The sequence below is a fragment of the Schistocerca gregaria genome, chromosome 4 (assembly GCF_023897955.1).
Source record: "Schistocerca gregaria isolate iqSchGreg1 chromosome 4, iqSchGreg1.2, whole genome shotgun sequence".
NCBI classification, from domain to species: domain Eukaryota; kingdom Metazoa; phylum Arthropoda; class Insecta; order Orthoptera; family Acrididae; genus Schistocerca; species Schistocerca gregaria.
This window is the reverse complement of record NC_064923.1, coordinates 565,891,787-565,905,055: the sequence shown is the minus strand read 5'-3', so window position 1 is coordinate 565,905,055 and position 13,269 is coordinate 565,891,787. Positions and strand designations below refer to the sequence as shown.

General features: G+C 45.6%; 4 non-coding genes across 4 annotated transcripts; 3 read left to right on the top strand and 1 right to left on the bottom strand.

The window, feature by feature from the left end:
- Positions 1–11,853: 11,853 nt before the first annotated feature.
- Positions 11,854–11,928, bottom strand: Trnas-cga (transfer RNA serine (anticodon CGA)). Its single transcript has one exon. It is a non-coding gene; the product is annotated as a tRNA-Ser (tRNA).
- A 222-nt stretch (positions 11,929–12,150) lies between these two features.
- On the top strand, positions 12,151–12,225 carry Trnas-cga (transfer RNA serine (anticodon CGA)). Its single transcript has one exon. It is a non-coding gene; the product is annotated as a tRNA-Ser (tRNA).
- A 213-nt stretch (positions 12,226–12,438) lies between these two features.
- Positions 12,439–12,513, top strand: Trnas-cga (transfer RNA serine (anticodon CGA)). Its single transcript has one exon. It is a non-coding gene; the product is annotated as a tRNA-Ser (tRNA).
- Positions 12,514–12,726: 213 nt separating this feature from the next.
- Trnas-cga (transfer RNA serine (anticodon CGA)) lies at positions 12,727–12,801 on the top strand. Its single transcript has one exon. It is a non-coding gene; the product is annotated as a tRNA-Ser (tRNA).
- Positions 12,802–13,269: the final 468 nt, after the last annotated feature.

The following is a 13,269-nucleotide window of genomic DNA, read 5'->3' as shown; positions in this document are numbered from 1 at the left end:
AGGATGCTTACGTACGTATAACCTGTCAGAGTCGTATCTAGACGTATCAGGGGTCCCATATCACCCCAACTGCACACGCTCCACACCATTACCGAACCTCGACCAACTTGTTACGAGCTGCTGACTTGCAGGGTCCATGGATTCATGAGGTTGTCTCCATACCAGCACACGTCCAGCCGCTCTATGCAGCTTGAATACAAGACTCGCCGGCCAGGCAACATGTTTCCAGTCATCGACAGTCCAATGTCGGTGTTGATGGGTCCAGGCGAGGAGTAAAGCCTCGTGTCGTGCAGTCGTCAAGAATACACGAATGGGTCTTCGGCTTCGAAAGCCCATATCGATGGAGTTTCGTTGAATGGTTCGCACGCTGACACTTGTTGGTGGCCAGGCATTGAAATCAGCTGCAATCTGCGGAAGGGTTCCACTTCCATGACGTCAAACGATTCTGTCCAGCCGTCGTTGGTCCCCGTTCTTGTAGGATCTTTTTCCGGCCGCAACGATGTCGGACATTTGATGTATTACAGGATTCGTGATATTAACGGTACACTCGTGAAATGGTCGTACGGGAAAATCCCCACTTCATCGCTACCTAGTAGATGCTTTGCCCCATCGCTCGTGCGCCGACTATATCACTACGTTCAAACTCATTTAATTCTTGACTGCTATTGTAGCAGCAGTAACCGATCTAACCACTGCACCAGACACTTGTCTTACATAGGCGTTGTCGAATGCAGTGCCATATTCTGTCTGTTTACATATATCTGTATTTGAAAACGAATGTCTAAACCAGATTTTTGGAATATTGTGGTAAAGTCTTATGGGACCAAACTGCCGAGGTCATCGGTCTCTAAGCTTACACATTGTTTAATATAAATTAAACTAACTTACACTAAGGACAACACACACACTCATGCCCAAGGACTCTAACCTCCGACGCGGGAAGCCGCACGAACCGTGACAAGCCGCCCTAGACCGCTCGACTACCCCGCGCGGCTTCACCAGTTTCTTTGGCACTACAGTGTAGTATAGCCATTTCATTTTTATTACTGTATCTCCATTTGCGAAAACTACACTCCTGGAAATTGAAATAAGAACACCGTGAATTCATTGTCCCAGGAAGGGGAAACTTTATTGGCACATTCCTGGTGTCAGATACATCACATGATCACACTGACAGAACCACACGCACATAGACACAGGCAACAGAGCATGCACAATGTCGGCACTAGTACAGTGTATATCCACCTTTCGCAGCAATGCAGGCTGCTATTCTCCCATGGAGATGATCGGAGAGATGCTGGATGTAGTCCTGTGGAACGGCTTGCCATGCCATTTCCACCTGGCGCCTCAGTTGGACCAGCGTTCGTGCTGGACGTGCAGACCGCGTCAGACGACGCTTCATCCAGTCCCAAACATGCTCAATGGGGGACAGATCCGGAGATCTTGCTGGCCAGGGTAGTTGCGTTACACCTTCTAGAGCACGTTGGGTGGCACGGGATACATGCGGACGTGCATTGTCCTGTTGGAACAGCAAGTTCCCTTGCCGGTCTAGGAATGGTAGAACGATGGGTTCGATGACGGTTTGGATGTACCGTGCACTATTCAGTGTCCCCTCGACGATCACCAGAGGTGTACGGCCAGTGTACGAGATCGCTCCCCACACCATGATGCCGGGTGTTGGCCCTGTGTGCCTCGGTCGTATGCTGTCCTGATTGTGGCGCTCACCTGCACGGCGCCAAACACGCATACGACCATAATTGGCACCAAGGCAGAAGCGACTCTCATCGCTGAAGACGACACGTCTCCATTCGTCCCTCCATTCACGCCTGTCGCGACACCACTGGAGGCGGGATGCACGATGTTGGGGCGTGAGCGGAAGACGGCCTAACGGTGTGCGGGACCGTAGTCCAGCTTCATGGAGACGGTTGCGAATGGTCCTCGCCGATACCCCAGGAGCAACAGTGTCCCTAATTTGCTGGGAAGTGGCGGTGCGGTCCCCTAAGGCACTGCGTAGAATCCTACGGTCTTGGTGTGCATCCGTGCGTCGCTGCGGTCCGTCCCAGATCGACGGGCACGTGCACCTTCCGCCGACCACTGGCGACAACATCGATGTACTGTGGAGACCTCACGCCCCATGTGTTGAGCAATTCGCGGTACGTCCACCCGGCCTCCCGCATGACCACTATACGCCCTCGCTCCAAGTCCGTCAACTGCACATACGGTTCACGTCCACGCTGTCGCGGCATGGTACCAGTGTTAAAGACTGCGATGGAGCTCCGTATGCCACGGCAAACTGGCTGACACTGACGGCGGCGGTGCACAAATGCTACGCAGCTAGCGCCATACGACGCCCCACACCGCGGTTCCTGGTGTGTCCGCTGTGCCGTGCGTGTGATCATTGCTTGTACAGCCTTCTCGCAGTGTCCGGAGCAAGTATGGTGGGCCTGACACACCGGTGTCAATGTGTTCTTTTTTCCATTTCCAGTAGTGTATAATGCGTAACCTATGGAGTATTGCACAAACCGGGATGATACTGATCATAGAAACATGGAAAACAATAATCATTGCGACATGTATCTCATGTAATGGAAGCCAAATTTTTACACGTGTATCAGTTTGTCATTGAGTCTATTGCAAAAGAAATTTGGTTTACATTCATAAACGGCTCTCGGTTGTGACACACCTATCACGCACTACGCATCTCTATTGTTAGAACTGCGGGCAATGGACACACAAAAGAAAGATACAGCAAGGGAGATTCGATCCACAAACCTCGCCATTATGAAACTAAGAGCTTACGCCCACGTTTGCGCACTCTTTAAATACTAGTAACTATAGGAAGCACATAAACTCGCCTAAAATTTTCAAATTCAGTTATCTCGACCACGGTTGAGAGTTGCGTCTCGCTGTTTCCATACGCTCAACTCCTAGTTGCGTCCTACACACTCTAGGAATATTAATGAAATAGGCGAGGTTAAGTTCGTACGGTCCCCTTGTAAGTGATCGGTGCCTTCCAAAGGACCCGGGTTCGGTTCCTGGCACTGCCAAGGACTCTCTCCTCTGCATGAGAACTGGTACGGTACCCACTCGGCCTCTTGCTGCCAAATGAGGATCTACTTGCCCGAGTGGTAGCGGCTCTACGGTCTAGAAAACCTGCAAAACGGCCGGGATAGCGGTGTGCTTACCATGCGCCCCTCAATATCGACGCAGCGAGGCAGAGAACGACACGGCGGCTGGCCGACATTCCTTGGGCCATCACGGCGTGGACAGAGAACAAGATTCTATTTGTCACTTGTTGATACTGTAGTCGTGCGATGCTACAATTTTGCGTACTATATAATGAACAATTTTACGTTTTATGAGTATTTAAAGGAACTTTTTAATTCTTGAACTGTATACCTTTAAATCTTATTACGTTCTGGCTGAATATTTACACTACATTGTAAATAAACGCATCATCTGGGAGAAGTCTGAGGTTACTACGAGGGTGTGCTGAAAAGTAATGTCTCCGAATTTTTATGTTACAACTGTTAAAGCTGTTTAAATAAAACGAACTTCATCAACATTCTACGTCTTTATTCTTCAAGTCTACATATTTGCGGCCCTCTACCGTTAGAGGGTTCCGAATTGTAGCGTGTAACGTGACGGTACGTAACGTAACTATGTCGGTGCGTGAGAAACGGCGTGTTGTAATCGAGTTTCGAATTCGAAGCACGCTCTCCTTCTGCATGGCAACGCCAGAAGTCACACGTGCGCTGCAACTTCTGCGACAGTATGACGCTTTGAGTTTATTGTCATCGATCATACTCCATACAGTCTCTATTTTTCTACACCTGATTTTCACATCTGTTTCCAAAACTTAGACACAACCTTCGAGGACTTCAATTTGATAGCGATGAAGCGGTGGAAGCAGAGGTGACGTTCATAAAAAAAATTCGAAGGTATTACTGTCCAGCAAGCCATTGTACTAATTTTGTTTGGCGGGTCATTAAAGTACATCTAGAACAGTAGGTTCCAGCTCACTTTCCTGGACACGTGTGATGACACTTTCACATTTGTCGATAACCTTGCATACAATATAACATGCTGCAACCTCCCCACCGAGAAATTCTGAATCCAGTCACAAATTTCATTTGATATCCTGTATGATCGTACTTTCGATAATAGTGTTGGCGTGGTGCTAGATGATCTCCCGAAGACAAGAAATACTGCATGTACCTTACTGCCTTTACCCTGGGCTTTGAGATTTCCATGTCAGAAGACGGCAAGTTGGAATTCACATTGTTGCTGTTCTCGCAGTTCGTCTTGGTTGGCATACAAGGCATAGTTCTGTTCTGGGAACATCATGGCGTTTGATCTCGGAATGTCTTTTAGGATTCCAAGACAGATGGATGTGATTAATGTTGGACTGTAGCTTTCTGGACCACTTCTTCCGTTCTTCCCGGAAAGCCGAGCAAGACTCAAGAACTGCTGGCAACAGGGCCTTACGAGTGACATCTTTTGTGGGTGAATTAGACTTCCTCGGAATATTAGTCTGGCGTTTGCAGTGCTTATCTCTAGATGTATAAAATTCTGCATGTTTGATGGTTGTGGCCGATTCCGGCGATTGACTGCCGATCATGTGTGAAACGGTATCAGATATTTTTCAGATTGCACTACTGAGGCGCATTTGCATTGCATTTATTTGTTTTTACAATCCCTTGCCAGTCGTTGCACCGGGTGGTGATGATCAGCGAATCGCTCTGCACTTCCTAACACTTATCTAATGATTTCGCCAGTTAATTGTGTGTATAATCGGCGCAGCGCTGCATCAGTGCTTAGCAACAGACCGTGCATACAGTCGGTAAATAGGCCGTCAGAAAGAGGCAGTTGCCACGCAATAACAGAAGGTGCGGGGAATCCAGGTCACCCGCAAACGATGCGTGACGGATACTGCCGAGGCCCTCGGGTCGTTTTTGTTCAGCGCTCCGTTAGTGTAGAGGAGAAAGGCGGCGGAAGTTCCTCGCAGCGAATTTCTAGCTCACCCAACAGACCACCATAAGGAGACAGCCCATTTGGAAGGACAGCGACCATGATTTCCGACGTAAACACGCGATAGCAAGGGCGTAGGCGGCGATTAGGAGCGAGGCACGCGAGTTTGATAGCTAAGATCGGTTTGACAGGAGCACTTGGGGACCAGTTCACACCTCTCTCCGCAGGTGGCGGTGTCTTTCACACGTGAAAAGCCCAAGCAGAAAGATTCGTTGCTTCCAGACGGGAAAACCGGGGCTGCTTAAGGGGCACAATGGAGACGTCATGGCTGCATTAGCGCGATTATGTGAAAAATAAACTTATTCAGATATTAATACGTATGCTCCATATGTGTCACTGAAAACATAGAGGGGTTATCTTAAGCAGAGAAAAAGAGGTGATCACACAAGTGAATACACGCTTTCGATATCTGCATTAGTTTGTACGTTATTGTAAATTAAATATCATGTATATTTTCTGAACTATAAATACAAAAATCTCGGTAACACATTGTGCGATTACAACAAACAAGGTCTCTACGGATACATCTCATTGAGCTGTACCAGAAAATCATAGCAGACTCTCTGAAATTTTACCGACTTTTAAGTGCCAGGCAGGAATGTGTTCACGCAGTAAAAACAGCTTTTCTTGCTAAATAACCGTAAAAATGCTAAAGGTAGTTGCAGCACTAGAAACTAGAAACTATTAGAACGTATAGTTTAAATTATTTATCGATACTTATTTCTAAAAACCTTTAAAACTAAGGATACCCACATGAAAATGTTGTTTATAAAGGAGCTATGTCAAATAGAAGAAAATGAACGGCAGCATGAGATTTCTCGGAAAATTTCCGTACAGACTGATTTATAATAGGTATGTTAAATGTTTAAATTATTAATTTCTCCAATAGTCTTACGAAGTCATTGATTTGACTTCAGCGGTCGTAGACCGAGGGCGGCGGCTACCTTTAAACGGGAAGTTCGGTGTAATAGTAGACTGTCTTGGGGGAAGGGGTCAGTCTCTGTGAGCCGTTGTGTTTGATGGGCGCCAGTATAGCCGCCGTTTGTGAGTGCTGAATTACTCCAAGACCCCAACTCAGGATTTAGAGAATTTCATCTTGGGTCGTTTGTAGAAACTTGTGATTTCTGTGTGTGTGGAATCAGCCTGTGTGTCCAGTCTGGACTTACAGAATTTCCTCGTGTGTCGATTGCTAGAGGGTCAAACTCGAGGGAACTCTATAAATGTTTGGTTAATGCACGAAGCTAGAGGTTGGACTTAGTTTAATTTTAGTGGGAAGTCATTATGGGACTTGTAGTTTGAACTGTTGCTGTGGACGTTTAACGATTTTCTTGGAGAAAGCTCACAGGATTATCGTGAATTAATGGATAGCCTCCTCTGATATATAAACCCCCGATCTGACTGTTGAGTTTTCAGAGGATAAACTGCGATTTACAAATTTTTTATTTTCTTTTTCATAATTATGGGAGAAGCAATAAACTTCAAGTACAAGAAACTTTAACCAAAAGTGAGTACGTACCTAATATCTAGTTTAGGAATTCCTAACTGAATTTAATTAAAACAATATTTTGTATACATTGCGGCAGGTGAGTGAATATTAGTACATCCACATCCTTCGGAGGCCATTTGAACTGTATTGTGATGGGTTGCGTGTGGTTGCTATTTTCGTGCTCGATCACTCCGAACTGATTTATGAAGGAAAGGCGAACTGACTAACTCGAATTTTGGCAAGTTTTACAAAACGTTTGTTCTTCACTCACCACGGCATTAGGAAACGTCCGTGGCACGGGCGCACCACATACCGCGAGCAGCGTACGAGGTGCTTCCAGAAAGTAAATTCCGATGATCGATAAACACAACAAAAAATGAACTAAATAAGATGTATTTATTGGATTATTTATATAGGTCCACTGGTTACTTCTCAACATACTCACCACTATTGTTGAGACATTATCGTAATGGTGCACCATCAAATGTACGCCCATTTCGTAGGAGGCTGCCGCCAACGTCCAGACACGAAGTCACTTCCGTCTGCCCCTCAGCGTCGTTGCGCAGACGTTTTCCGTCAGAAAATTCTTCAAGAGACAGGACCGATGAAAGTCACTTGGGGTGATATCAGGGTTGTAGGGCGGGTGCTCGAAAATCTCCCTTTCAACATTATTCACATTTCGTGTGGCGTTTCCTGTATGGGGTCTTGCTTTGTCATGCACGAGCGTAATGCCTCTTGGCAGCATGCGTCGTCCTCCTCAAATTTTGTGATTACTGACAATACCCATCAGCATTTACAGTCTCCACTCGCGCTGAGAGGACACCACATGGATCCCAAAAGACAGTGCATGAGATTTTTTTCTGCTTGAATTTAGCCTTCACAGGTAAACCACTACTCCGCCAATGCACGGATTGTTGTTTAGTTTCTGGTTTGGCGTGCGACAGACGTGTTCCATCCTCAGTGACAACGAGGTCGAGATACTCGTCGCCTTTATCTGCGAATCACTGAAGGAATGTCAATGCTGCGACAGACCTTTGGGTTTGTGGTCACCCGTCAGTTGCCTTGGCACCCATACTGCACTCATTTATGAAAACCAAGCCACCGAGAGACAATTTCGTGCACCAATGACCGTGACATCTGACGGAATTGACGAGAGATTTCTGAAACTGTGAAGCGTAGGTTCTGCAAAATTGGTTGCTACACACTTCCCATCAATTCTGGTGTCACCAGGGACTCACGGCCACTACGGTCGTCAGCGAATTTCCTGGACTGTCTTCTGACTATACTGTCGCTCATAATGTCGTGTCCATACACGTGGTGCAGTTGGCGATGGATCTCTACTGGAGATTGCGTCTGACGTGCAAAATTCGGATGACTGCTCTTACCTCGTAACTGGCGGGAGACGTTATCAGACCAGTCATTCTATTCTAGCGCTGTGCGAAAATCACCACAGTCACAAGACGGCATTATGCCTTCTCCCTCCTGCTGGGCAGGCTCTTTCGTGTCCGACTGCTTATGCCATATCTGGACGCGATCGGAACTTACATTCTGGATGCACCTCGTATATAAAGGTAAAATGATGTTATTGAAATTCATCCGAAGAAAGTCAGGTAATGTTAGAAGAAATAGATTGGGAAATTAAAAGCTGAAAGCAGTCGATGACGGCTGTGGAAAAGAGTGTGTAAGTACACAGACTGACAATAGGCATAAACGCATTTGAAAAAGAGAAATTTGTTAACATCAGACGTAAACTTAAGTGTTAGAATGTCTTTCCCCTAAGTATCTGTGTGAAGTGTAGCCTTATGTGGAAGTGAAACGCGTATGATCAACAACACACACAAGAGACGAATAGAAATATTTGAAATGGCACATCACGGATGAACTCTGGAGATGAAATGCGACTTGAATAAATAATGAAGAAGTACTGCGTCGAAATAGGAAGGAAACAAGTTTATGGCACAAGCTTGCTTACAGAAGCGATAAGTTGACGGGGCACATTCTGCGGCATCAGCTAATAACCATTTCACTAATGGAGGGAAAGCTTGAGGGATGAAAAGTCTGATGGGACTTGGGCTGTAAATACTGTTTATTTTTAAAGTAACACACAGGAAACTTAATATATATAACAATAATGTTCCGTAGGTCACCCGGCCCTTTATCTATCCTCACTCAGTTTCTAGATGGTTTCTCACTTTCGGTTTCTAGCGGAATCTGATTGGTTGGTTGGTTGATTTCGGGGAGGGACCAAACTGCAAGGTCACTGATACCACCGGAATAGGAAAGGAAGTCGGCCGTGCCCTTTCAAAGGAACCATCCCGACATTTACCTGAAGCGATACGCGGAAATCACGGAAAATCTAAATCAGGATGTGTAAATGCTGGTTTGAACCGTCGTCCTCCCGAATGCGAGTCCTGTGTGCTAATCACTGCGCCACCTCGCTCGTGGTGGAATCTAGTAAGACACTGATCACATGCGCAAAGAAGGCCATCGTTATGAGGGTACGCCCGATAGGTATGCAACACACTTAACGTCCAGGTAACGCAGATACGATCTTGACTGACCAAAACTACTACGAAAACTACCGCAGTCTAATCTCTGCGTTCAATTAGTCTGCGGTAGCCTACGATGGTTTTAAAACTCTAACTGCAATGCAAGGTAACAATAACGGTATCGGTATCCCCTTCACCCGTATAAAACTGCAGCAGAGACGTATCACAATTACTTGTTTGTACATCACACAGATTGAAAATTTCTCTTACGAAATGTGACACGTGCGTATTTTCGGTTCCTCCTGTAGTAGCTAACGTCTTCTGCTCATATACTATAATGTTTCCAAGGCAGATACAATAAGGGTAGAAGACGCTGCGTGGCAGTGAGTAGGCACTGTTCACATATCATTCCCCTCGCCAGAGTCCAGATTGTCTGCAGGAGGCGACACGCCTGCGTCAGCAGTTGGGTGGTCTGGAGGTTGCCCTCCGTCTGTCCACCTGCTGACGAAGAGAAACGACCGCTCCTCTCCACAGCCGTCGCAGCGTCAGCGGAGAGAATCGATTCTCGGAATCTCGCTTGCCAGGAGCGAGGGGAGCCCGAGCCCACCTCTTCCCACTCTACAACATTGAGCTCCAGCCATGCGATATGTTCAGATGAACCGATTTACGGGATGTAAGAAATGAAAGAGAAGGAATTTTCCTTTAGCTCATCTTAACAAGAGGCCCGAGTAAGTCATACGTAACATATGCTCTCATGACCGGCTGTAGGGTATGGGAGGCGGGGGTTGCGAACTGACCCACCACCCAGGACAGCAAGATTTTCGGGGTCGCAAAATGTTAAATTTCAGTATGCTCCAAAAGGATCAATTAAAGAAGTGAAGAAGTGTGAGGATAATTTGGAAGTATAAATAGTTCCCAAATTCTAGTTTCTTTCTGGAAATTATCTTCGGTGTTGTGCAACACTTGAGAAACGTAGCGCTGTTGTTGTCACCTTGGATTTGTCTTTTAATATAACAAAGCTTGTTAGTGGCAGTGTTGGCACCTCTGTTTCTACCATGCATCTACACAATACTGAAATATCTACGTCAGCTTGAAAAGCCTTACGGAAGCAAAAAACTTTACAATAAGGAAATAAAGATACATATCACCATATGATAGTGTACCAGTTCCCACACAGCAACCTTAAGCAACTCTAGCAATATCACAGGAAAAATAGTGTGTAATGAATAAATAAAGAACAATTAAAATACGAACTTCCCTCCACATACCATAGTCTCTCCAATCCAGACATTGTGATTAAGCAGGGTTTAAACGTGGAAGGATTCATGGAATCCTTCCCCTACCTACTCATTCGGATCTGCCATTATACCATTTACATAGTTGCCCTTCCTGCCACACATCTGTTAATAACTTTCTTTCTATTTTGTTTGTAACTTCTTTTAGGTTTTCTGTTATTTCCATTTCTTTCTGTGTTGAAACCACAATCAGTTGGTATTACTGTTAGGATCAAATGGTAAAAAACTTCGGATGCGATTTCATCATTAAGACTTTGAGAACTTATTTCCCACGACTTCTACTAATAAATGAGAAACAAAATGAAAATTGACTTCTTTTTATCAATTCCATCAACGTCCCCGTTTCAAGATGAAGCACAAGCTCGGAATGTTTCAGGTATGGGAAAAGAAAGCTGCCGTGCTTTTTCAAAGGAACCATTCCGGAATCTGCACGGAAAGATTTAGGGAAATAACGTAAAAACTACTTCTGGATGGTCGTGCCCAGTGAACTAACCAGTGCGTCACATCGCTCGAGAAGATCAGATGGACTGATCGAATAAGCAATGAAGGAGTCCTGTAACGGTTCAAAACGAAATTAATTAATAACATAGATGACGGATCTAAAATGGAGGACAGTCGGACACATATTTCTACATGACAGTGCTATAAACTGTAGCTGAAGGCATGTCGAGAGGAAAGAATGGACGGCAAAGGGCTACATCCATACATATTATAAAAATGGACATGAGTGTAGGTGTGTGTGTTTCCCACATCTCCTCCTAGACCATTGGACAGATTTCAACCGAACGTGGTACACATATCCCTTAATGTCAAGCAACAATCGCTGTGGGATAAGAACCACCTACCTATTATAGTTCAGAAGATATGACATCATAAACCATCTGACGCATAATTCATGATGTTTAAATTTATTACTTCTATGCTACTAAGTCTGTTCGCAATACATTTCACAGATAGCATCCACATATGCCGCTAAATGCAAGTACAAAATTATATCATGGTAGGACACATACCTCAGGAGTTCTGTCATAAACGCTGAGACGCTTGAAGAACTGCCGCATCATCCGTGATGTTTAAATTTATTACTTCGTTGCTGCTAACACTAATCACAACATATTTCGTGGATAGTATAAGAGATATGACGTCGTAAGCACTGAGATGCGTGAGAAAGTGCCGTATCATGCATGAAGTTTTGATACATTTATTCTTTACTACTAGGACACCCCTACAGTCGAGTCAACTTAATGATATCACTGATACCCGGCAGCGCTTTTGACATTTTTTAACTGCGAAGGCGAAAACATTGAGCTATGAAGATGCGTTTGCATACAAACGTTTACAAAATCGTGTTGTAGAAACACGAAGCACCTGCTTCCAGCGTACACAAACTGTCCGGGGTAATGTGATAATACATTTGTGCATTACGCATATTTCTTTGTACGACTGTTACGTATTTTCAAATGTGTTTTCACGAATACATGGAAATGAAATTTTTTCGATATTACACTACGAGCACATTAATTTTTGAAACTTCCTGGCAGATTAAAACTGTGTGCCCGACCGAGACTCGAACTCGGGACCTTTGCCTTTCGCGGGCAAGTGCTCTACCAACTGAGCTACCGAAGCAAGACTCACGTCCGGTACTCACAGCTTTACTTCTGCCAGTATCCGTCTCCTACCTTCCAAACTTTACAGAAGCTCTTCTGCGAACCTTGCAGAACTAGCACTCCTGAAAGAAAGGATACTGCGGAGACATGGCTTAGCCACAGCCTGGGGGATGTTTCCAGAATGAGGAAGGTAGGAGACGGATACTGGCAGAAGTAAAGCTGTGAGTACCGGACGTGAGTCGTGCTTCGGTAGCTCAGTTGGTAGAGCACTTGCCCGCGAAAGGCAAAGGTCCCGAGTTCGAGTCTCGGTCGGGCACACAGTTTTAATCTGCCAGGAAGTTTCATATCAGCGCACACTCCGCTGCAGAGTGAAAATCTCATTCTGGAAACATGGCTAAGCCATGTCTCCGCAGTATCCTTTCTTTCAGGAGTGCTAGTTCTGCAAGGTTCGCAGAAGAGCTTCTGTAAAGTTTGGAAGGTAGGAGACGGATACTGGCAGAAGTAAAGCTGTGAGTACCGGACGTGAGTCGTGCTTCGGTAGCTCAGTTGGTAGAGCACTTGCCCGCGAAAGGCAAAGGCCCCGAGTTCGAGTCTCGGTCGGGCACACAGTTTTAATCTGCCAGGAAGTTTCGTATCAGCGCACACTCCGCTGCAGAGTGAAAATCTCATTCTGGAAACATGGCTAAGCCATGTCTCCGCAGTATCCTTTCTTTCAGGAGTGCTAGTTCTGCAAGGTTCGCAGAAGAGCTTCTGTAAAGTTTGGAAGGTAGGAGACGGATACTGGCAGAAGTAAAGCTGTGAGTACCGGACGTGAGTCGTGCTTCGGTAGCTCAGTTGGTAGAGCACTTGCCCGCGAAAGGCAAAGGTCCCGAGTTCGATTCTCGGTCGGGCACACAGTTTTAATCTGCCAGGAAGTTTCATATCAGCGCACACTCCGCTGCAGAGTGAAAATCTCATTCTGGACATTAATTTTTGTTTTTTTGTTATCACTTCTAATAGAAAATTGGCAAAACGAATATACCCGCAGTGCAGGGTTTCTCAGGTGGTGAGAATATACGAGGGTTGTCCAGAAAATAAATTCCGATCGGTCGCGAAATGGAAACCACTGGGAAAATCCGATAAAGCTTTGCACAGATGTGTTGGGCAGTGTCTCTAGTATGCCCGTCGATCGTGTTGCGTCGCTCTTTCCAGTTTTGAGTGAACAATGAGTACGTAAAGATGCGTAGGGAATAGCTTCTCCCGTCAAGTATGAGGGCCTGGTTAGAGATTTCTCCTGTGTCATGCAGCCCACATAACACAACTGTCGAGCAGTTCCGTCTTCATGCCAATTCTCGGCCGCACACTGCAGGGGCAATGAAGAC